This window comes from Urocampus carinirostris, chromosome 4 (genome assembly GCF_059441175.1).
Source record: "Urocampus carinirostris isolate Australia breed hairy pipefish chromosome 4, RoL_Ucar_1.0, whole genome shotgun sequence".
Taxonomy (NCBI): Eukaryota; Metazoa; Chordata; class Actinopteri; order Syngnathiformes; family Syngnathidae; genus Urocampus; species Urocampus carinirostris.
Window position 1 is genome coordinate 30,690,013 of NC_142352.1, and position 26,225 is coordinate 30,716,237.

General features: G+C 39.9%; 1 protein-coding gene and 1 non-coding gene across 3 annotated transcripts in view; both read right to left on the reverse strand.

Moving 5' to 3' along the window:
* The window catches only part of lrrc4cb (leucine rich repeat containing 4C, genome duplicate b), a 94,935-nt gene that overhangs the window by 55,003 nt on the left and 13,707 nt on the right, over nucleotides 1-26,225 (reverse strand). The window lies entirely within an intron of this gene.
* On the reverse strand, nucleotides 84-275 carry LOC148367282 (U2 spliceosomal RNA). The gene has a single exon (XR_015850377.1). It is a non-coding gene; the product is annotated as a U2 spliceosomal RNA (small nuclear RNA).

Below are 26,225 nucleotides of genomic sequence, written 5' to 3' on the forward strand. Positions count from 1 at the left end.
ACATCATTTCAGTCACATTTTCGATCCCTTCTGACTACTAAAGGATTACGAAGCGTAAATACATTAGTTTTATTTACATTTATAGGGGGTACACCATTCCCTGAGGTACTACTATACCAGGCTGATGCGTGGAGTGGACGCAGCAAGCCCCTAATCTCTCTCCAAACTTCCAAAAATCAATTTAAAACATGATCCCCGGATAAGGGACGTATCAGTTATTAAACTGACAAGAACAGACACTAACCTTGATCTTAGCCAAAAGGCCGAGAAGCGATGCCAACAATCGGTTTTGAGACACAATTTATTACCTGACACGATCAGCATACTTGTCAACCTCCACGGCTCAATGCCCTTACAAACTGTTGTATTTTCCCGTACAAAATACAAAATAATTTATAATTTATTTATTTTTCGGAATGATGCAGGATGGGAAATCCCCAGGCGGCAGACGCATGCAATTGACAAATTGCGTTTTTCCGTACAGATATTCTCGTACGTCGTACACGTCTTAAAATGCATAAAAAACTTACTTTGTACGGCAAAACCGTACAGGTTGACAGGTATGGATCAGTTAAGCTAATAGTCTCACCATAATGCAACGGGTTAACACCAAAATTGAGTAAATACGCTTCAACCAAAAACAGTGTTACTCTGTTTGCGTTCATTCAACACGAATCGACTCTTTAAACTGATTTGCAACAGCAAAGCATTCCAATCACATGGCACAGTCCGGACCAATTGCAAAGCGGCAATATATATATCCCATGCATTCATCGACATTGATGTTGTCAGGTTCTGCACGGTTGCCATGGCGCCCAGCTGGCATCGCCCCTTGACACAGGCTGACTCGCATTTACCGATTACTTCTGTGGGTACTTAAACGTTCTCTTTTGAACTGAGCTTTGCCAGATCGTTGTTGAAAACTTGTTTATGCTTGGTTATACTTGTTGTGCTTGTGGGACTTTGTTGCAATTCGGTGTAACATTCTGAGAGATTCCTGCAAGTTCGGTTTAATTCTGGAAATGCCTAGTTTGTAGTTTTGCCTGTGTTTGACCCGGTTTGTTATTTGGTCTGGTCCGTTTGTGTTTTGGACAACTTTTCTTTCTCAATTAAAAAGTGTGAGGACGTCTGCGCAAATGAGTTCCTACTTCCTGATTCCCGATCCGTTTCGTGACAGCTGTATAATATTTGTTTTCTTCCAATAAAGCATTGCAAAGATAACTTTTTGGTTTGAACAATTTTTATCGACACTTTTCACACCAATTAAACACACTCACAATTTCATCATATCATATTCTAACAATATGAGGTTTGAACAATAACTACGTCATTGTAATGAGTTACAAATCCAAAGACAATAGCAGTTTTGTCGGCAAACCAATGTAGCTCGGATTAGTGATGTATCGTTAGCGAACGTAAAGGCTTTAAAAGCCGGCTCTCCTCCTAGGAAGAACCAGATACCCGCGCGCCGCCTGTTTGACACCTGTGCTGTAAATTGTAGTGCAACCGAAAAGAAGTGCTACAAAGCACTAGGAAGAATACAACCTACAGAGAACAGGTGAATTAACAGGAAAATGTTGTCTTTTTTTGCCCAACCTTTTGCAACTTGAATGTTCTTTGGGCATACCCATAGCAGCAAGTTGGCAGACATGTGTGAGTCTTTGAAATCGCCATCTTGAATGGTCACATGATTTGAAGACACAAGTGGGAGCAGAACTGACCAAACGACATCAGGTCTGCAGGGGCACGGCGCAGTTGGCGTTGGCCTTGACGCCAAATTCGCAACACGGATTGCGCCGGGCTTAAAATGTAAAAAATGGACGTGAATGAATTTATTTTTAGGACTGTTAAAGCCTGCAAGCTTAAAATCTCGTCCAAATACAAAATTGAGTTTTATTGTTTAATTTGAGCGTGCAGCTCTGTAGTTCAGCATTTATGGTAATTAGCGTTTCACAGTATATGTTTACTAGTTCTTTGTGGGGAAACAACTCCATCTTGTTCCCTACTTGTAGTGAATAGGCTTGGAGAAGAACAGAAAACGTGTAACGGCGTTACGTAATTAGGATACAAAAAAATTACTGTATTCTGTAACAGTTACAAAAAACTGGTATATTTAGTAAAAATACGGATTACAATTTTATTTTTCAGTTGATTTATGTTGCACATTTCCTATTCCTTTATCGCATTAGTTTTGTTTATGTTTGTCATGTCCGTTTGACCCTCTCTCTCTCTCTCTCTTTCTCTCTCTCTCTCTCTCTCTCTCTCTATCACTCTGTCTCTCTCTCTCTCTCTCTCTCTTTCTCTCTCTGCCATCCTTTTCATTCCAACACAAACACACACCGCTGCACTCACTCTCAGGTCCCTTCGCAGCTGCCTCAAGTGCCTGAATACCAAATCTTATATACCATACAGATAAAGTGCAACTTACAAATAAAATATAAATAAAATAACATGAAATAAAATGATGAATGCAATTTAATGCCCGGGAGCATGTTTCCTATTCCACAGCATCCTTTCAAGCACCCACTCATTCACTTCATGCACTCATTCACGTGTGTTTTACATTTACAAATACATAATGCAGTGATAGATGGAATGTGTTTATCACAATTTAAATCACTGACACTAGAGTAGGGGTCTCCAATGTGATGTCCGCGGGAACCAGGTGTGCTCCCTAAGGGCAGCTTTGGTGCCCTGTTCTGAAAATACCTCATTGTAATTTTCGAGTAAAATGACTTTTTATGTTGTTGACTGAGTGTATTTAACCCTACTCCCAATAACTTCCGGATAACAGTAACAATATAATAATAACATGATAAGTTGTTATTTTAGAAATGCATATCAAACTGGGTGCCTTTTGCGCTAATTAGTAACAAAATGCTTTGGGCTTGAAATAGGTTGGAGACCCCTGCCCGAGAGAGACAGAGAAAAATGACAATACATCCCAGAGTGTGTTGGAAATTTAGTAAGTAAACAATTTGTGCGTATAAAACAATATCTGGTTCGTAATGAGCTCTAAATATGAGCTAAAACTGAGCATATCTAGTCAGTCATGTCAAAGGAAAAAATTTGAATATTTTCCTCAATATGGGTTAAAATTTGAGCTTCCTTTTACTACAAGCAACAACCTAATTTTGGTTTCCTCTATTTCATTTTCAAGTTGTATTTAGATTTAGTTTGTTTTGTATCGTATTAGCATTTTTGGTAGTGGAGTAATCCAAAAGTAATTGAAAGTAATCGAGATATACTATTCATTATAAGGGTACTTGGATTACATGACAGAGTACATATTTTAACAGGTAACAAAACACACACACACAAACACACACAGGCAGCGCTGCACAAAAACAGGACTTTTCCGTTACACAGCAAAGTGATCTCATTGGTATGCTGTGAATCAGAGGGCAATTCATCATGCATTGATGGCTTACAAATGAAAGACATGAGGAGGACATGCTTGCCATGACAGAAAGCTTCCATAACAATCAACAGGAGCTGCCTCACTGACCATGACAGCGCTCTTTTTTTATCTATTTTCTCGTCTGCTTCTCGACTCAAGTTTTCTTCAAATATTACAGTTTAAATTCCTATTCAACTGAATGAAATCACTTCGGTCAATTTGGGGATTTGTAGTTCGTATTCTTTCTTGTGCTTCATCGCACTCGTTTTCGGTTGCACTACACAATACAGCGGCATTTACTGGTCAAATATGAGACAGTGTCCCTATAAAAATTGCATTTTTAAAAACATTCACCAAAATATATAGTGAAAATGTCTGTACTGTGACACACTGTGCCTGTAATACAGCTACAGTATAAACTTTAACCACGAGATACAGAATGTGGGGGGGAAAATGGAAAATAAAATTTTGGGATTTTCAAAGAATTTATATTTATTTCTAAATCATGGTGGAAAATAAGTTTATGGTCAATAACAAAAGTGTATCTAAATACTTTTTTATGTACCCTTTGCATACTGTTGTTGGCATATTGGCCCATTCCTCCATGCAGAGCTCCTTCCTACAGGGTTGAGATCTAAAGACTGGCTAGGCCACTCCAGGACCTTGAAATGCTCCTTATAAAGCAACTCCTTTGTTGCCATGGCAGTGTGTTTGATTGTCACACTGAAAGACTCAACCAGTTCTAATTTTCAATGCCTTTGCTAATGGAGGGAGATATTCATCCAAAATGTCTCGATAAACGGCCCAATTCATCATTTCCTATACACAGATCAGCTGTCCTGATCCCTTTGAGGATGTTTCCTCCCCCATGCTTCACAGTAGGTATGGTGTTCTTCAGATGGAATCCAGTATCACGAGAACCTGTGTTTACACCAAAAAGATCTATATTGGTTTCATCTGACCACAACATACTCTCCCAGTCCTCTTTTGGGTCATCCAAATACTCTCTAGCAAACCCCAGACGGGCCTGGACGTGTACTGGCTTCAGCAGGGGGACATGTCTGGCAGTGCAGGATTTGAGACCCTGGCAGCTCATTGTGTTACTAATAGTAGCCTTTGCTACTGTGGTCTCAGTTCTCTGTGATCAATTCACACAATTGGTGGTCAATTAAATACTAATTTTCCCCACTGTATACCACTGGTGCTACAGTGCCCTGACAACTAAGCTGAACTTGGACCTGTTAAGACTGTAAACGGCATACAGTATCAGAAAGTTATGTACAATGGACTCATTTTTTTTCTTTGAAGAACCCATAGAGTGTTATTGCGTTATTTTTATTTTAATAAATAGTGTTATTATTTATTTTCTTGTGGCTTTCAGGAAAATGAAGAGATTTTACATCTAGGCACTCCTACAATTGTCAGTCTTTTTTCTGTTACAAACTGACCCTGGACATGTTATTATGTGGCTCTCACGGGAAAAAGTTTGGAGACCCCTGCTTCAAGAGATGAGTGGACATGCACAATATTTATGAAGCAGTTTTGCAGAACTGGCAAAGACTCTGCGTCAACCTTTATCTTGTGAAAAATTGATGCTGTATATCGCAGTTTATTTTTCAATTGATGCTTTTGCTGAATGATATCGCTTTGTGTTTCTGGTAATTGTTGTGGCTGTCTTTATTGTTTATTTGTGATGTCCTTAGCTGGCTGTCTTTGTTGCTGCCCTTGTGAAAGTTCCTTTGCAATTTATAATATTCAATTTACACATGCCCCACGACTCTAGTGAGTATAAGCGTTTTAGAAAATGAATGAATGGATACATTTACACATGAGTTTAGCAAATTACCATTTGCGTTCAAAAGAGTAATCAACAAAGCCCAGAAAATTATTGGCTGCTCTCTGCCCAGTTTGGATGACATTGCCGACTTGCAATACCAAAATACTGCCAACAACAATATAAAGGGCTCCGGTCTCCCTGGCCGCAACCTTTTTTACCTGTTGCCCTCTGTTAGGGTCTACGGATCCCTTAAAACAAGGACAAGAGGGCACAGAGACAGTTTCATCCCCATCACCATCCTGAACAAGCGTGAAAAAATGTGAAAAATATACTACTGAAACATTAGGTCTATGAGCCGCACCTTACTATTAGCCGCATGGGCCCACAATGAAATCGGAAATATTTACAAAGAAAGATGGTACAGAGTAAGAGTTTTAATGATATACGTTACCCTTAACGTTCCGCTGGTAGCCTAGTAGGCGTGTCGGTACGACGTCACCATTCACTGAACGTCATGCCACATATCATTGGAAAGCTTATACTCCTGGGATTCAAGACATTATAACCATTTTGAAATATACTCATCACAGAAACATCACAGTCCGTCTGAAACAAAATACCCCAAAACCTTATAGCTACCTGGGGTAGCTCACCATCATGTCCCCTGGCTGTCTTCGACTTTTTTGAATGTCCGCGAAAAGGGTTTCGTTACATTAAGGACAATCCATAGACTCTAAACAAGTAAAATATTTACTCCAAAGCACATAATAATACCGACAGTGAAAATACGCCTGAAACATTTTTGCTCCGTTGGGTGTTGCTTTTTGTAATCCTTTCGTTTTGCCACGTTATTTCCGTTTACAAATGGAAAGGACAAAGTAACATTAAACTTGTGTCTCACCCTAACCTTTACTGCTCGGGAGCTCCTGGCGGCTGTTAGAAATAATGCATAAATTGGCCGCATCGTTTTCCCTTTGGGGATGAATAAAGTATCTATCTATCTATCTATCTATCTATCTATCTATCTATCTATCTATCTATCTATCTATCTATCTATCTATCTATCTATCTATCTATCTATCTATCTATCTATCTATCTATCTATAAGGTACAGGGTTGAAAGTTTGGGGGGGAAAGTCGCGGATTATAGTCCGAATTTTACAGTTTATCACACCAGTTGTTTTGAAAGAAGGGTATTTGAATAGGAAATGGGTATACAAATCTTTTGGTACTACAAAATGTTATTGCACTACTTTTCATTGCACTAGTGTTAAGATGCACAATTTTTTATCGCACTAATAATACAAAAGAAAAGTGGACCAGTCTTTGAGTACTACTTCCTAAATGTTTTTGTCGATTTAAGCTGGCATTATCTCATATCTCACACATATTTCATTTTTCTTTTTCTAAGTCTATTACGTGTAAAAAAAATGTATCTTGGAGTGTTAATCTCATTGGCAACAATGTTAACTTTGTTGTTATCAATGACAGTAAAGACAATTCTATTCTATTCTATTCTATTCTATTAGATCCTATTCTATCTAAAAGAAATGAATCTCATAAAAAAACAACTCACGGATTGTATCACTACATCTATTTTGCTTAAAAAATAGCAATCTCTGTTTTTTCAGCAGACAATTTAAGGTGGTGATTTGAATTGTTTTCAACAAGACCACTAAATATTGAATAAAGGCCACGCACAATGAAACATAACACAGTGCATTGAATATGGATGAATATATCACGGTTTTACACAGCACAAACCATCTGTTTTTACGGCTTCCTTTATCCATACCTGCGGCAAAAGCGTAGGGTCGTTTCTGTGCCAGGTGGTAACGGAGGATTTCATCTTACATTTCTCTTGTAAGACTGAATTGTTTCCCCAATTAACATTTGGAGGCTCGTGGCTTGATGCTAAATGGATGAAAGTGACTGGCAGATGACGGAAAGCACGATAAAGGCAGAGCGACAGATGTTGGCTGACGTTTCTTTGTCTTTCTTCCTCTCTCTCTCTCTCTCTCTTACCGCCCTGCTGTAAAAGTGGATGTTCATCCCCTGAATACGGATGGAATTACACGAGCAATCCTCTAAACGCCCAAGACACACCAACATGCTGGTTTCTCCTATGGCCTACATCAATCTCCCCTGCCTTGCAAGTGCCAAACACCTTTTGTGAATTGCGCTGCCGACAGCCTAAGGGTAGGCTAGGGCACGGAAGAAGTTTCAAATTATGTTTCTTGCATGTGATGGACTTTTTCCCCCCATCTATTTTCCTCATTTCCTTGATACCAGTGAGACGAGGGGACAAGCAGGTACATTTGGTGAAAACCAGAGTGTCGCTTTGAAGGTTCCCTGAGGATCCCTGTAGTGAGGACTATGTGTAATGAAAAACACAACCCGGGCAAACAGTCACCTTATTTTCCAGTTAGCCCTTGCACTGTATTCACCGTAGAGCAGGAGTCGTCAACCTTTTTGAAGCTGAGAGCCAATTTTTGTTACGAATTAGCACAAAGCGCTACCAGGGTTATATGTGTTTCTAAAATAACAATGTATCATGATTTATTACTTTGTTACTGCACTAATAACATGCTACTTATTGGAAGTAGGACTGGATTGATTCAGTTAACGACTAAAAATATCGTTGTACTAGAAAATCACAATGGCCCAGAACTGAGCTATTTTGAGAACAGGTCCGCGGACACCACAACACCCCTCTGTCCGCAGGCATTAGCCTTAGTGGAATTTTCAACAAAAGGCAGATAGCATCATATTCCAAAAAGGACACTGCTCCCCGTCAATGGAGAAGTCCGGTTCACCTTTGTAGGCTGGATGCCGCCTTACACCGAAAAACAACGGTGACCAGATAATGAAGGTGCTGCTGTATCTGAGTCAGATCAGGAAGTTTCTCCTGCTACTGCTAACCATGGAAACCAGTACTGTTTCATGTGGATAGCAAACCCTTACCTCAAAAAAGAGCCGATCCAATTCGGTTTGCACTTTATTTGCACCACAGACTTCATTTTCAAAATATTGTGTAATAAGAGGTATTTTAGTTCTCTCATTTTTATGTTTGTATGCTTCGGGTCGTTGTCATGTTGGAAGACCGAGCCACGGCTAATCTTCAATGCTCTGACTGAGGGAAAGAGGTTGTTCCCCAAAATACACGACCCCAGTCATCCTCTCTTTAACGCAGTGCACTCGTCCTGTCCCATGTGCAGCGGTTAGCCCATGTGCGGCACAGTTCAGAGGTCATGAGCTCGAACCTTCCTGTGAGGAGTTTGCATGTTCTCCCCGTGCTTGCGTGGGTTTCCTTCGGGCACTCCTGTTTCCTCCCACATTCCAAAAACATGCATTTCAGGTTAATTGGCTGGTCCAAATTCTCACTAGGTGTGAATGTCTGTCTTTGTGTGCCCTGTGACCGGCTGGCAACCAGTTCAGGGTGTCCCCTGCCCACTGCCCGAAGATAGCTGGGATGGGCTCCAGCACCCTTGTGACCCTACTGAGGACAAGCGATAATGGATGTATGGATGGAATTATGCATTCATTTTCCAGCTGCTTAACCTCATAATGGTCGCAGGGACAATGGAGCCCATCCCAGATGACTTTGAGCAGTGGGCAGGGTACACCCTAGACTGGTTGCCAGATGATTGCAAAGCACACAGAGACAGACAACGATTAACTCATACAGACATTCCCGGAAGCAATTCGGATTTGCCTATCAACCATGCATGTTTATGGTATTCTGGAGGAAACTGGAGTGCCACCCCAAAATCACTCAGGCAGAGTAAGAACATGCCAACTCCATACAGGGGGGCTGGTGTCCGGAATTGAATCCATGACCTTCAAACGGTAATTAAGACGTGGTAACCAGTCAGCCACTGTGCAACCAAAGTAAATTTGGTTCTTGGTTTTTAACATGCACACTTCAGTTAGCTTGCTTCCCATACAAGCTTTTTTTTAACATAACAGATTTAATTCAGATGATAATCCACATGCAGAATATGTTTCGTAGCTGGCGTGCATGGCACGCAAATTCAAATGCTTCCTATTCCTTTCGGCATCATTACAGAAACTGCACCGCATCTGTTCAGCAGTCAGTGTGAATTGGGCTTAATGCAGCGTTAGCTAAATGCTCTTTTCTGTCAGACTATTTCCAATATTACAATATGAGACCCGTGCAATCATTAAACGGCACAGCCAGCTTGTAATTGCTGCTGCGGCAGAATAAAAAAAAATGTATTCTGAAAAAAGCACTGGATTGTTTTTTGTGCTATTAAATTGTGGAGCAAGGTTGCTTCGAGTATTAGAAAAGTAACCACAAAATTACTGGTTACTCAATATGCTAGCAATTACATTTGTTCCTTAATACAAGTGGTGTCCTGATCTGATATTGATATCAGTCCGGTATCATAAATGTGTAATAGCGTTTTCATCCAACAACATCTGGATTCATCAGGCATGGACTACATCAGAGGACCCAGTTAGGCTTGGGTGGATCAATCAAAATATCAAGATTACCACGGATATCGAGCAAGTACTCTGATCAGATTGATTGTGCTAGGATTGACACTTAAGCTGTCCTCGAAGCGCCACTTTTATATGTAGATAACCCAGTCTTTCTCTTATCCAGCACCATTAGCCACTCTCTAGGTGAATACCTGTTTGTGTGACTGACAGGCACACTTTTATCTCCTCTCCCTACCTGGTCTGCTGCTGCATCACACCTGACGGGCAAAAGAGAGGCCCAAATCTACAAACACACACACACACACACACACGCACACACACACAGCTAGAGTGGTCCGCAACTGAGACAAATTCACATAAACACACGAAAAAAGTTCATCGTACAGAAAGCAACGAGCTGCAACCAGAAATGTAAATATGTTACTGTTCCTGAACAAAAACCTGTCAATACGATGTTACAATGAAAACAGATCCAAACAGGCTTGTTTGGTACATTGCTGATATTTTGGTTTGACTTTCATTCTGTAACAGTTGTTATAGTAGAAGTATTTCATTTTTTTATATTGTTAAATATTTTTTGATTGTATTGTTACAAAATTCACACTTTCTGACTTTATTACTAAAATAGTGTACAATGGAAGGTAAAATTTGCACATTAATATTGTTGTATTTGTATTCTCTTTACATTGCTGCTTTTTTATTTAACTCTCTGGGCTTTTGTTCTGAAACAGTTGTAACAGTAAAATAGGTATTTATTTTTAAACTGTTGAAGTTTGAATTGTAGTAATTTGATTTAAAAAAAATGAAACATTATTCATGCCTGAAATATTTGGGCTATGTTTATTGTGAATACAAACTAAGGAGGAAGGTTAATTATTCAATGATCATTACTTTTCTAAGCAAAAAGTATCATTATCGGACAGGTATTGATTAATAATAACATGTATTTACTGTGTCAAACAATTTTCAGGGATGCAATTACAGTAAAAAGAAGTTATATCATATCTTTACTTAACCCTTATGCAGTGGCGCAAAAGTATTTGGTCAACCACCAATTGTGCAAGTTCTCCTACTTGAAAAGAGAGGTCTTTAATTGTCAAAAAGGGCAAACCTCATCCATATGAGACAGAATGTGGAGAAAAAAACAGATAATCAGATTATTTGATTTTTAAATAATTTAATTCTAATTTGGAGTGGAAAATAAGTATTTGGTCACCAACAAACAAGCAAGATTCCTGGCTGTCAAAGAGGGCTAACTTCTTCTAACAAGGCTCCTGTATTAATGGCCCCTGTGTCCCCATTGGCTTTTACAGGTGAAGACATTAAGACTTAACCAAAATGAATCAACCGGGAAAATAACATTTAGTATATGAAAGGAGAGAAAATGCCATGAATGCCTATTCCTAGATTTTACTACAGTCTAACCTGACAATGGCATACAATTGCATACAGCAGGGTAAGTGTTCGCTTGGCATTTGACAGGTAGTTGAAGGAGGTTGAAAATGCATCCGTCAGCAAAATGGTCTTCGATATATTAATCATTTTCTGAACCCTTAATAAAAATTCTGATTGCAACTTCTATTTAAATGCACTTGACTTGGTACTCTGAAAAAGATGGTGCCATGTCGACTGCTTTTTCTGCTTTTTGCCTTCACACAGAAAAGGTCATATTCTGAGTAAGCGATAACTGAATGAAGACTCATGACGAGCGAGTATCTGTTCTATCCACAAAAATAATATTTTCTGTACTGTTTATCAAATAAACGAAAGAATAGCTTTCAACACAAAGCAGCTCAGGATGTTGGCTCATCTATCATTCAGAACAAAACATGGATCCTATTACTGGTTCAGATCAACGCCAACTCGAATTAAAATAGCGCAATGTCATGGACAATATTCCGGTGGATTACATTCAATCGATTGTTTGGAATATTTCGACTGTCAGATATCCTACAAATGTTTTTCTGTTCCTGAATTCTGGCACTCAATCACAACACAAGGTCAATATAATATCCGCAAGAGCGGCATTAGAGCAGTTTACATACAATTGGTTGTTGAGGGAATAATGTCGGGGTTAAGACCTTCAGCGTACAAAAATTAAAAAAAATTGAATTGAACTGCCAGTTAATTTCCTGAGCATGACTGAGGTCCTCTCATGAACTGAAAAGTTCTCAGGCAGCTAGTCAATCTTCCACTTGTTAAGTTACATGCTCGCGTTCTCTGAATCATGTGATGTTAATTATGTTTTTCCATCAATACCAACGCAGGCACAAGTAGAACGCGCAAACTCAACACAGGAACTCCATCAATTTTTATCAAATAATTTCAAACTGTCTGTCAGCTTCCTTTCATTGCTTCTCCCTGGTTTGCTGTTTCCAAATATGTGCTTTCATTAAGCATTTAAACAATCACATATCATCCACTGGTGTCGCCGTAATCCACCAAAGCGATCGCGCCAACAGCTGTTAAACTTGAAGAAAGCGAGCTGCTGAAGGAAATAATACTGTTATATTGATTCATTCGCGAAAGGTCGGAGAACTCCGAAGCAAGTCAGCCGTTCGCAAGCGGGAACAGGTTTTTCCACCTTTTTACGCTTAGAGGTAAAATTTTGAGGGCAGGCCCAAGTCGATTCAAATATCATGCCGGGTCAGGCCTAAAATGTCAATTAATACGTTACGGGACGAGCTTCTCTCTGCTGACTTGTTTTTCATTATTATCTACCCGCCATTGTTCTTGTTAGTCTCTTTTCAAACAGTCTTGTTTAAATTAGATACAGTTACAAAAGACAGGCTTTAAGTGTCGCCCGTCCCACTCTCCCTCCACCCCTTGCACAGTCCGCGTTGCCGGCTCCCCGAGTGGACTGCACTCTGCGGGGTCGGCGCCCAGCGCTGTCAGAAGCAGGGAGGCGGACGCACACCGGAGGCTGGGGTCGGTCAAAATCACCCCTATCCCACCCGATTCCTCAAAGATAAAATGGTAAAATTCACTCCCGACATTTGGCTCATTAAGACAGTTCATTCGTGAACGACACATCACTCATTCAAACTGGAACTGAAAGCCTAGGTGTAAACTACACAGTCCGCCACTGCATTTCACAACGCCTCAAGAGACTCATTAAAGGTCGTTAATCTTCCAATTTAAACGTGTGAAAATCACAACCGTTTGCCAGCCAGCAAAATCCAAAGATTATTTTGGACCTTCGGGTCAGAAGTTAATTACCAAAAGGATCTACATCAGCCATTACTTTGTCAGATGCAAATTAAATCAACATGTCTTTGATTGCACATTTAATTACCAAGTTATAGCTGCAGGTTGAAACCATATCTGACATAATGACACACCATGTTGCGTTCTGAAACGCACAGCTATAATTGAAGGTTAAATTCTTGAGTCAATTTGTGAAGGAGAATGATGCTAAATTCATTCGTGAGATATGTAATGCAGTTGGCCGAAGGAGTTTCATGAATAATACATGTCAATGCACAGAGGCTCAAGCTGAAACTCTGAAAAATAATGAATTCAGTGGAGAAAAGTCGAGGATAAGAGTACCTGCACTGGAGATCACAATTAGAGAACAATTTACAAACAGTGGAATAATTCTGAAAAAATGCCATCTTTACCACTCAACAGTTTAAGATCTTTTTGTTGTGTGTCAACCATGCTACGACAACACTTTTTCACAAAATGGACAAGGCATTTAAAAAAAAAACTATATTCAGCTAAAATGCACTGATCAAAATTAGAGAACACTTCAAGATGCCTGCCACTTAATGGTCTAATCTAGCACATGGTGCTATTTTTCTTGATTATATGCCAACCCCTATTTAACTGGCATTCTAACTGCCAGTTTGTTGACTTTGCAAGAAGGTTGGCCATTCAATGTGACTGAAAGCCTTTGGACGCAGGTTGTGCGGATGAAAACAAAAAGGATGACCCTATCAGCCATAGGAAGACATGTTGATCGTTCCAAATAAGTGAATTCAAGAATATTGAATCTTAACAAGTCAAGCCACATTTACTTGTATAGCCCTTAATCACAAAATGTTTCAAAGGACTGCATGGGCCAGAATTACACGATCCCCTGATCTCAAACCGACATGCGGGCTAGGAAAAACTCAAAACATCAACATACGTAAGATAAGAAACCTTGAGAAGGGGCACACACGTGGTAATCACCCAAAAATGACAAAACTACCAACTCATTAAAGTCGCCCAAGAAGGCTGGTCGTTCACAGAAGACAAATGCAAGAGGGGACCGGTCACTGCAGATGATGTCAATGGGTATTTGTTTCCACACTGCAGCTGAAATTGCTCGCCAGTTCCGTGCTGAATAGGGTATGGATCTGTCTCGCCATACAGTGTCTCGCGGTTCAAGAGAATTTGGACTGAAGGCCCACACTGCAGTGAATAAACCTGTCATTAGCAATAAACAAAAACACAAAAAGCTTGACTGAGCTTTGATGAGGAACACGTTGTGTGGACAGAGGAAACCTGGTCCAGAGTTCACTTCAAAGATGAAAGGAAATTGAATCTATTTGGAGACACATTGGAGAAAGACTAAACCCAAAGTGTGTAAAATGTCAGTGGAACTTGGAGGAGGGAAAAGTCATGGTTTGGGACATGTTTTCTGAAGCAGGGGCTGGGCCTCCTAAACAACTACATGGCCGAGTGAATGCAAATGTGTATCAAAACCTTCTTCAACAGCACATGGTTCCTTACTTGCGCCCAAGCAACCTGCAGTCTTCGCACAGGACAATGCTCCATGTCACACAGCAAAACAGGTAAAAAATATTGAAGGTGCAAACACAAAATTAATGACATGGCCTGCCTCGGATCCAGATCTCAACCTAATAGAGAACATCTGGAAAATCTTTGATGACAAAGTTATGGTCAAGAAACCCACTACAATCACCGAGCTGTTGAGGAGGCTGGAAGAAGAATGGACCAAAATCCCACCAGAGCATGTGAGAAACTAGTGCTATCCTGTGGCCAGATGTGCTGAAGTCATTTATAGCAGAGCCCTGTACACTTCTAATTGCTGACTGATGTAATCTTCAGAAAGAAAATCTATGCCAAAGTCATTGTTGTTTTCTAATTTTTTTTTGCGTTTTCTGAAAGATATTTTTAGTGAAATGAGTCATTTTGTGAAAAAAAAAGGGTGACATACTGTAGACACAATATAATACAATTTAGTTGGTATTATTTTTAAATTATTCAATTTTTCAGAAGTTGTTCTCTAATTTTGATCTCCAATGTATGTCTGTTGAATGCAAAGAACAAGGGTCCACAAATCCAATACAGGTACGCCAATAGAAGTATAGAAAAGATTAGTTACCATGACAACCATGGCTGGATCTAGGGCTAGCGGTTCATCATTTTCAAGCCCGAAACCAGGGGGAAAAAAAGTGAGTGACAAGTGTTCCCATGATAAAGACAGCAAAAGCACAGATTGCCTTTCTACTCGGCGGCATTTTCTCACCAAGTGACAAGATTGCGCAAAAGGTAGTGAGCACAACCTTGCATTGTATGTGACACATAAATGGGACGTATAAGTAATGTTCACGATACAACCTCAACAACATATTCAGTTCAAAGAAAATTAAACGATGTACGATAGCACAAAAAAATGAAATTCTACATACCACCATAACACAAAATAAGCATCTGATCCTGATGGTTTACACCGATTGGGGGGTATTTTTTCAAACAACCATTGACCTGCCATGCATGCCTTTGGAAAATGAGAAAAAACTGGAGCGCCCGGATGAAAGCATCGAAGGCACGGGGAGAACACGTAAACTCGGCAGAGGAGTTCATCAATATTTATTGAATAACTCCAAATTGTCTGTCGGCTTCCTTTTATTCCTTCTCCCTGGTAGTCTGCTTCCAGATGGGTGACTTTCCGATTAAGCATGTAACCAATCACATTACAGCTATAAGTTGTTGCTAGGCTCAGAAATCTACCCTGAACGCCGTGAACTGTGATATCAGTGTACAATAAAGCTGTTGGTTCAGTCAAATTCCAAGTTGGAGAGTCAGCGTCTGCTAGAGGTCCTTGGGAAACGTTATCGATCTCACACAGTATAATTGGCTAGGTTGGGGTAATCCACCAAAGATATCACGCGAGCAGACATTAAATTTGAAGAAACCAAGCTGCACAGGGAAATATATTGTTGTGTTCATTTAATAGCGAAAGGTCGGACAACTCCAAAATAAGCAAGTTTGTGAAACCTGTTACGTTTCTCAAGGACTTGTAGCAGGCTTTCAGATGCCAACTTGTAGTCCAACAGCTTTCTGAAAGGATGATTTCATAGCACACGGACATGAGATTTTTTTTTGTGAAGTTCCTTGGGTGGATTACTGAGTCTTGCAACAACTAATTGCTAAAATGTAATTGGTTAAATGCTTGAATATAAAATTACATATTTGAAAGCAATGCAACCAAGTAGCAATGAAAGAAAGCTGACAGACATTTTGGAATTATTTATTTCATATTGATGGACAAAATATATTCAAAATCACTTGATTCAGATATTTTTAGGACAGCAGAGTAGGCCCTTAAAGCCCACCTCTGCTACACTCATACGCATCTACTGTCATCATCTATTAAACCTAGATGTAATTTTCCGCTTTAAGTTTATTTGTTTTTTATTCAATGGGTTGTTTACTGAGTTAAATCTCTGCAAAATATACATCAAGGTTGTCATGTTTTGGTGGCGAGAAACGGTGATCAATTCGATTAGAGGATTAGACCCACCCGGGTATAAAACACTTTTATCGCCTAATGGGCAAAATAGACTATAAATCCACACCATTACAGTGATTGACCAACTGCACCGCAGTCTCCGAGTACTTTGAAAGTCGCTCGGCTGAATTTAAATGAGGTGAATATTAATTTGATTGTTGATTGACTGTGAAGTTAATTTGCATGGCCTGTCGTTACTCGTTCGAAGTTATGTATATTTTGCCCTTTCTGTTGACCTTAAATACATACTGTAATGGACAGAATTTACAAGGCAGACACACGCATACTGGAGGTGGCTCACGGGGCCAAATTGCATGACAATATATATGAGCTTCTGGGCCCCTGAGTGACCCCACTCCTTGCCTCAATTTGAACTTTTAAATATAGTCTATGCCAAAATGAAAAGGTTACTATAGAAACCGCTGAGCACGATAGGGCAAACATTTGTTTTGTGTTTCTTCCTTTTTCCTTTCAGCTTTAAGAATGAATGAACAAACACATCTCTGGGAAATCCAGTCAACTCCAACACGACACGTACATTACAACAAACAAGAAAAAAGAGAGAGCGTTTTCTGTTCCGCGGATCTGCTAAAACGGGCCTGTAGTCGACAAGGCTCTTGAGAAAACATGACGCACCAACCCTGCGCATTCCTCCTTGGATCCATTCTTAGCTGAAACGGGCATGTAATTGCGGAATTGTAGTCCAGGATGTGTATTTGTGGTGTCCAAACTGTGGCCTGATGAGCCATTTGTGGCTGACCATCCTTTTTAATGGCCTACGGCATGTAATAAAAAGGACATTTTACAGAGCCCACAGTGCTTGTTGCTGGGTTGAAAATGAGCAGTTGTGAGAAGGAGAGTGTCAAATACATATATGCCACTGCAGGTAATAGCGTGCCTTACATACTGTTGAGATTTTCAAGATATTCATAAATAATTACAACATTTTCTATAAGCCCCCCACCCCACAAGCTGTTTCTTTTTATTGAATCCCAAGGGCTGTGGAATCAAAGAACAGTAACATAATTGGCTCATAGTGACAATGATGTAAATAGACCATAATAGTCAAAATAACGAACAGCAGTGCAAAATAACTGTCAGAACAATGAACAGTGAGCCAAAATAGCAAACAACTATGCCAAATAATAATAGACGAAATAACAAACAGCCCTGACATATTGAAAAAAATGTTTTTGCAAGTTTCAGATGGAAAAAAACTGAATAAATGATTTACTTATCATTCCACCCTTTATATTACAGAAACAAATGCATTCTAAGCAGTTTTTGTCGTCCAAGAAAGTGGATAAATTACTTACTCGAGACCCTAAACGTTAAATGTTTCTAGGTATCAGGACTAACAACGGCATCCTACACAACAATAGTCTACCATTCTATGTGAGATAAACAACAATTAAAAGAAAAAAATCCCATCTGTTTAGAAATATGTATTTCTGATTTGCATCAGTTACATTTCTTACTTAGTTTGCCCCAAAAAATATTCTGAAAAAAATATTTAATCATTTCTAAATAAACTGTTCATTTTCTGCTGTGTTTGAAGAAAAGTAAAGTGCCTCAAAAAGCTGTTAAAAACTGTTACCTTCATTTTACCTTACGTTGTTCTTTTATCGGTTCTGATGTGGAAATTAAATTTGGTTACTGTCCAGATGTAGTCTTTAGTCAAACAAGGTGCAAGGCCCCCCAAAATCTAAGCATATGTAATTGTTTACTTTCAGGACAGATTCATAAACACTTAGTCCGACAGCTTCTCACCGCTAATTACGTCATCAAAGTAGAGTTGGCATATGTCCCTTTAAAGTACAATTTAATACAGCGACAGTGGCATGGTACAAGAATCTCTCCCTAGTGAGATTCTCCCTACATCTAAGCTGAGTTTACAAGTACAAAATAAAATACTGTAATCAGGGGGTAAGCCTAAATCCACAAGTTTGGTTGTGTGTTACCAGAAGTGAATGGTAGGCAGCATGTGTGGAGGAAGTGTGAATTATACAGGAACAACAAAGCACCATGAAATCAATGGGGGGAACGTTATTACAGAATTAACTGTATACGTGTTCTGAATTTATGTCTTTTTATTTGTAGAATAATTTTTGTAATACACTATGCCGGGGAAAAAACAGCTTGGACAATGAAAGAGAAAATCTTCAAATGGTTTGAAGCCCACGGACAAAATGGATATAGAGGGTCTCTCATAAGTGTTCATTTGAAAGCTCTCAAAATTACCCAAGAAATATGAAAACTTCACTGCTTCCACGATTGGTTTACATGGTTTCTTCTATTTATTTGATTATGTAGCTGTTTTAAGTACTTTTAGCTAGTCGGTTTCAATGCGACTATATACGGTAATTTGTAACTAGATACAAGTTACTTTCAAACTAGTGTTGCTCTTTTTGAGTGTCAGTAATCCAGGGTGTAACAAAATTACTTTTTAATTGAAGTAACTGCTAACGGTGACTACTTTCTTTTCAGTAACACGCCCAACACTAGTAATGAGTACAGTATAAACAAAGTTCCGCAACTCCTGATAAATCAGGCGTTCCTTTATAAATGCAAAAGAAATTATCTGTTGAAAACCCACACTGTGAGTGACTCCACTTAACAAGGGTAGTAACAATATGTTTTCGTCTTTTGACTCATAAATGCTAAAATTAAATACGGCCTACATCAAAATTATGGATTCCACGATGCATTTAAAAGACATGCTATATAATGAAGCCAGTCAAATGTATTCAGTCTCATCACAGATGGTGTGACTGGTTCAATTCTCACTCAGGGATGGTGTGAATGTGAATTTGAACGGTGTGTCTGTCCTCCAGACATATCCCAACTTATAGCAGCTGACAGAGAGGAGGAGTACTTGGCATGGTCCCCACCTAACTGCGATGACCCTGAGCAGGATAAGACTGACTGCAGAAAACAATTCAAACATTGTCTCCCAAAATCAAACTCTCCAGCTGACCTGCCAGTGGGGGTGGGCGGACCGATCCACGTTTCGATGTTATGGATACTAGGCAGTTGCTTTGATCAGATCGACACTATTGTCCTGGAAATTATACTTCACTCTCACCAATTCATACATCCCACAGCGAGAACTAGGCCGCACCCACTGTACTTACAGTATCCACGTATCACAAGCGGAGCAAATATGGCGGCTGAAACAAAAACAGCAAGCGACTCTTTTGTCGATATTCCTGATAGCATACCAGTATCATTTCCGGCTTCTGCAAATGTAGCTCAAAATTCGGTAGAAAAGGTTCTCAATTATTATATGCAGAGTTATATTCATGGCATCAAGGTGTCCAAAGTCGCTAACCTTGTAAGGGTGGATAAAAAATGTTGGCGATCTATGAAGAAGTCTGAAGCCCTGAGTGTCTGCAAGTGAGCCTGTGAATATTACATCACCATTTTGATACAAAACACTGGACAAGCGTGTGAATTACACGGGCACTGTTTGTGATACAAGGATGGCCGACCTAAACCGGCAGCCACGGGCTGACGTCTGCCTCCCCTTCTGATTGGCTGAAAACAAGTGCTGTCGGATTTAGGAATTTCCGCAAAGCACCACTTCTCTATGTAGATAGCTTAGTTTTTCTCTTTCTCACTCAGCTCCCGCGGTCACTCTTAACGTTTAAGCACTTTTAGCACCTCTCCCCACCTGGCCTGCTGCTGAACGTTACCTACTAGGCAGATATAAAACAAGCCAACTCTGTGAGCACCCTTGTCAGATGCTAACAATGACAGGGGCAAACAGAAGAGGCAATGCCAGTTGTCATCTGTGAGGTAATGTGGCAAATTTACAAAAACAAATGAAAAAAGTTCACACTACAGAAAGCAACGCCCTGTAGCTAGGAGTATAAACATGTTACTGTTCCTGAACAAAAACCTGTAATTCCGTTATCACAACTACAGCACAGCTTTTTTGACACATTGCTGATTTTTCGGCTAGACTCGCTTGACGTTTGCTCTGTAACAGTTGTTGTACTTCAGGTTTTTTTATTTTGCATTCCGTTAAAGGTTTATAGAATTTATTGTATGCCCAATTTGTACTTTCTGACTTAATTCATTCAAAATATTGTCCAATGGAAGGTGTAATGGACATGTTGAAATATTTACATTTGTATTTGCGTTACATTGCTACTTTTCATTTTGACTCTCTTGAGTTTTGTTCTAAAAACAGTTGTAATATAATGTTGGGATTTATTTTTTATATACTGTTTGTTTATATACGTTATAATTGTAGTCATTTAATGAAAAATAAAAACATTTTTAGTGCCTGAAATCTTTGTGTAGTGGATATCGTAAAAATAAACCTACTAAATGGGGGTTCAATTATTCAATGATCGTGACATTTCTAAGCAAAAAGTATCGGATCGTATTTATTAGATCGGATCGATGCTATGATTCCCAGTATTGCCCACCCTACCTGCCAGCCCAATGAGGCCAAACGCCCTGAAAAACTGATGGATGCCATGCCAAGAAAATAGCCTCTCCACAAACGAGTTGTAAGCGAATGTATCCCGCGTATAGTCTTACTCACAGTGGTGTGTTGAACGTCTAATTTGTTCATGAATATTACAACGAGCACCATTTGGCTCATGAATATGAAATAGATGGGACAAAAGTCCCCTGCCGTAATCAACAGTCGACACACACACACACACACACAGTCCGTCGGTCAGCTGCGCTTTGCTGCTACCTTTTCTCTGCTTAATTTAGCCAATCGCAGGCGGCCACAGCACAATGCTGGTGTTGGAACAAATTGAGAATAGGACATCTATGTCACCCAGGATAATTTAATATATCTTGGGCATTGTTCCTTGCCTGAATTGTCTATTTTTCTCCCTCCAATCATCAGTTGAAAAACACAGCTTTCTGTCCTTCTATTTTACAGGTTCACGGATCCCTTAACCGCCAGGGTTGTCTGGGCACCACTCCCTGTGGTGTTGTTTAGGCAAGTACAGCCTGGTGGCGCCCATCCCTTTCCAGCCTGTTTTTGGGTAGGGCTTTGCTCCCCCACATGAAATAGATAGTACCGGTTTCTATGGTTACCAGTGGCAGGCGAAGCCTCCTGATCTGATTCAGATACTGCAAACTGTAAATTTAAAATACTGTAATTTGATTGCGTCTTCTTTTCTAAAACTAACGGAATACTATAACACTTTTTTTACCCTAATTACTTAACGCCGCTACATGCATTTCGTTACTCCCCAAGCCTGGATACGGCTTTAAAAAAAGCATTTCCGTAACTGTCAGACTCATATCTGTGCATGCACTAATTTGTGTGTTTTAAATGTCCCTCGTAAACACAGATCAAAACTGTTGAACTTTATTTTTTGTACTCTTAAATACAAATCAAAAATAGTTTGAAAATGATTTATTGTGTCTGAATGAAAAATTGTATGAGTACAAAGTTAGTGCGAACCACGTATTAAATTACAGATACGGATACAGCAGTCATGGGAATTCTGGCTGTTTTTGAAAAACCGGCTGATTTGACTCGACTCACAAAAAAGAGTCATAATAGTCGCCTTTACTCTTTCACTTAACAGTGAACGTTCAACTCATTTACACTTTTAACTCATTTTATACTTTAAGACATCAATACATTTTGAACTTGCAAAGAGGACCAAGACAAAGCTTCTCAGTCTCAGATCACGAAACATTCTATACCATCCTAAAGCTCACCTCAGAGCACCTTATTTCTTTTTTTAATCTTCAAGATTACAAAAAACAGATCAGGTTGTGGATATCAAAGAATAGCAACACGATAACGACAATTAGGTAATAGTCGAAAAAACAACAGTGTGTCCAAATAAGAAACAGGCATCACTATCTATCTATCTATCTATCTATCTATCTATCTATCTATCTATCTATCTATCTATCTGTCTATCCATCTAACTATCTTTCTGTCTGTCTGCCTGCCTGCCTGCCTGTCCGTCCGTCCGTCCGTCCGTCGGTCTGTCTGTCTGTCTGTCTGTCCATCCCTCCATCTATCTATCTATCTATCTATCTATCTATCTATCTATCTATCTATCTATCTATCTATCTATCTATCTATCTATCTATCTATCTATCTATCTATCTATCTATCTATCTATCTATCTATCTATCTATCTATCTATCTATCTATCTATCTATCTATCTATCCATCCATCCATCTATCTATCTATCTATCTATCTATCTCTCTATCTATCTATCTATCTCTCTATCTCTCTATCTATCTACCCTGGTCATATCCTTCAAGAGGGGTGACCAACAGCAAGACAAACACATACACAATAAACCAAGGAAATAAAAAAGGAAATAGTAGCAAAAAACACACACAAAAATACTTAGGGACCATGGCCAACCCAAATGCCCAACCACCCAAACAAGTTAAGCACCTCGGCACCCAAGTCGGTCATGCTTTCGTCTCTCCAGATGAAATCGGACACAAGAAAGCGGATCAGGGTGACACAACACACTCTTCTGTTCAACAGCAGGGCCCGACAGCTTTCACTGGTTTACCCCTGCCACATCATACAGGTGCGCTGCCCATTCCTGAGAACACGTCCAAACATCCCACTATCCTTTCACAACACCTCTCCACGCATTGCTATCACCAACAAGAGCTCTAGTTTCCACTATATTTAGACCTCTTTTCTGCAGTGCACTCATAACACCATCCATCCAAAGCAGGTATCACAAAACACAGTATCCCTGATAATACAATCGTCTCAAAGAGGAAAAAAGAGCAGGCTCATAGAGCCATTACCTTTGCGAATGACACAACAGGGGAAATTAGTCAAACCAAGATTCTTGGATTATGGATATGAGTAAGACAGTTACTGGTATGAAAATCTCCCAAATGCACCTGCTGTTTAATAAGATACAAAGACAAAAAGTTGCAAGTGACTGTTCCGAAAAGGTCAGTCACGATGGTCAATTTCACCTCTAAGGTCCAAATCGTATAACTAAGTTGTAAATGACGTATTTATTTGGGACTCCCCCTCAGTTTGTACCTTTTTTCTGCTAGTATTATTAAGGTCCAAACAGCAGGTGTTGTTTAGATGGGCTTTCAGAATTCAACTTAAGCGGTGTATCCACGGGGCCATTAGAGTGAAATGCACAATGTTTACTGAGTGTAACAAATGTAGGCTGTGTAAGAAATAATTAAGGTTAGATTTACCGCTGGCGTTTGAAAAGAATAAGAAATGGTATGTAATGTAAAATGGAACCTCGGTATAAAAGACATGAATCAATGAACTCTGTATAAGTATTGTGTGTTGTGTACATAACGCAGAATGCACCTGCGTACAGTAGTTGTCCAAGTTTTTATGGGATAGGGTGGGTCTTGGCTTCCATGCTGAGGCTGCTGTCCCGCGACCTATCCCCGGATAAGCGGTAAATTTGGATGGATATTTGCATTTATAAGGAGCAATATTTTAATATTTTACCATTTGAGATCCAGTTAATATGATGTAATTGACTGAATTTTATTGATATAATTTAATCCAGACTCTGCAGAGGATCATTAATCCACTAGCACATTTTTGCTGATGGCTTGTTCAAATATACTAAATTTATACAGCCTGCAACTGCGTCAAGCATGGAAAGATTGATGTGAATCATTGAAATAATATTATTGATTAACCTTAGATAATGTTGATGTTGTGCTCATATGGGAAATCCCTTCTTTTTTTGCATGGTATACTGCAACAACTGCTTGACCGTATGCTTTGTCAACAAAATTTGATTTTTAGGGTATTAAACAAACACTGGGGATGAATTAGGCAGCAGCCAGCTGTGTTAACAAGCATAGTAGTGGAAATGAAAATGACAATGAAAATGAAACGACCACAATGCCCAGTTTCTTTGTGTTTTTTTCGTGGTTCCTATGTTACTTTACTCCTTTAATTTTTCCCGTTCCAGGTTTTGATTCTGTTTCTGTTTTTTTGTTTGGGCCTTTTGTTAGTTGCTTTGTCGACCTGGAGTATGCTGACGACACCATCATTCTCAGCACTTCCTACAGCCAGCTGAGAGACGCTCTGGGCATTTACAGCGAAGAGGCAGCGCGGCTTGGCCTGCAAGTGAGTTGGACGAAAACCAAGTTCATGTATGTCGGTGATGGACCAGATCCACCTCCCATCCAAATTGGTAGCGACATCGTAGAGCCTGTCAAGAGCTTTGTATATCTGGGGTCCATGGTGACAGACAATGGGGACCTAAAACCAGAGATTCTCCGCAGAAGAGCCCTGGCAGCATCTGCTCTGCAGTCTCTCTGGAAACCACTCTGGCGGCACCAGACCATCGCACGCAAGACGAAGCTCCGCATTTACAACCTCGCCGTACTCCCTATCCTGCTTTATGGCTCAGAAACATGGCCCCTGAACGACACCCTGGCCACAAGAATCGATGGTTTTGATAGCAGGGCTCTCAGAACCATCGAGAACATCAGGTGGCCCCAGCGAGTCTCCAATAAAGAGCTCAGAGCCCGCACGTGCCAGCCCCAAGCATCTTCCTTGGTCGCACAACGCCGCACCCGCTGGTTTGGCCATGTCCTTCGTCTACCACCAGACCATCCGACACGAGCCATTCTCCAGTTTGACCCAAAGGCCGCAGGCTGGAGACGACCACGAGGGAAACCCCGCACTCGATGGCTCGACGTCGTTGCGGGCGACCTCCAACAACACGGAGTTGCCGTAGAGGATGCAGAACAGCTGGCACAAGACCGCCAGCATTGGAAAAACCTGGTTCATCTGGTCGGCTCAACGCACAGGGACGGGACCCCCCGACCTTCGCTGGAGCAATAAGTAAGTAAGTAAGTTTGTGTCAACTTGTGTGTTTAGTGCTTTGGTCCCAGTTTTGTTAATAAATACAGTCCTTGTTTTGAGCATCACGTGCTTCTAGTTTCTGCCTCACCGACATGGGTCCATTTAGAAAAATACAATCTCAGTGTTTCAAAGCACAGGCTGCTGACTTACATTTTGAAATTCTCATGATTCAAGCTTAAATCTTTTTTAGTTAAATTATTATTATTATTATTATTATTATTATTGAAATGTCACCTCCATCTTAGGATATGAATTAAAGACAAAGTTGTTTGTTTAACAGACGAGGGTTTGGGTGTGTATGCAAACAAGGAGAAAATACTTAAAGGAACAGGGTAAAAGAGGCCACTTCTCTTATGTTAACCAGCACGTCTAAGAAAATCAACAAAAGCCACTTTTCTCTATTATTAATAATGGAATGTAAAAGGAATTGGATCACAGGAGGACTCATTTTGGCTTTCCCCGAATTTGAGTGACTAAATCCTCTCGTGGCAAACAAAAACGAGGTTCACCAATAATGTATTAGTACATGGCAACAAGGGAACAATATGTTCTAACGGCCTTGTTCAGTCACCAGAAAACAGGAGTTGGAGCAAAGCTGTTGTCATAAAAGGCAGCAAACGTAGGAGAGGCGATGCACTACTGAGGCAATCTTTTTAGCTGTAGACAATTCCCTTCTTGGTTTAAAAGTGTCTGACTGGGGGCCAGTAACTGAATTTTTATACGTGCCAAGTAAGACGAGCATCTGTATTTTAGCAGCTATAATATGTGCAAAGTTAGATATCAGTTAACAATGTTTTCTTAATTGGAGTAAGTTCTCATCTTATTGGAATGTGTTGCAATGCAATGTGTCGCATGGCAAGAAATCCAAATATCATTAATGGCCTCCTGTTGAGATAAACTTTCAAGGGACAACTCTGCATCAGGTTATGTGAGAGCTGGAAGGTGAACGGGGGGGGCAAGAAGAGCCAGGAAGGCAATAAAGAAACGCAAGAGGAGTGTCA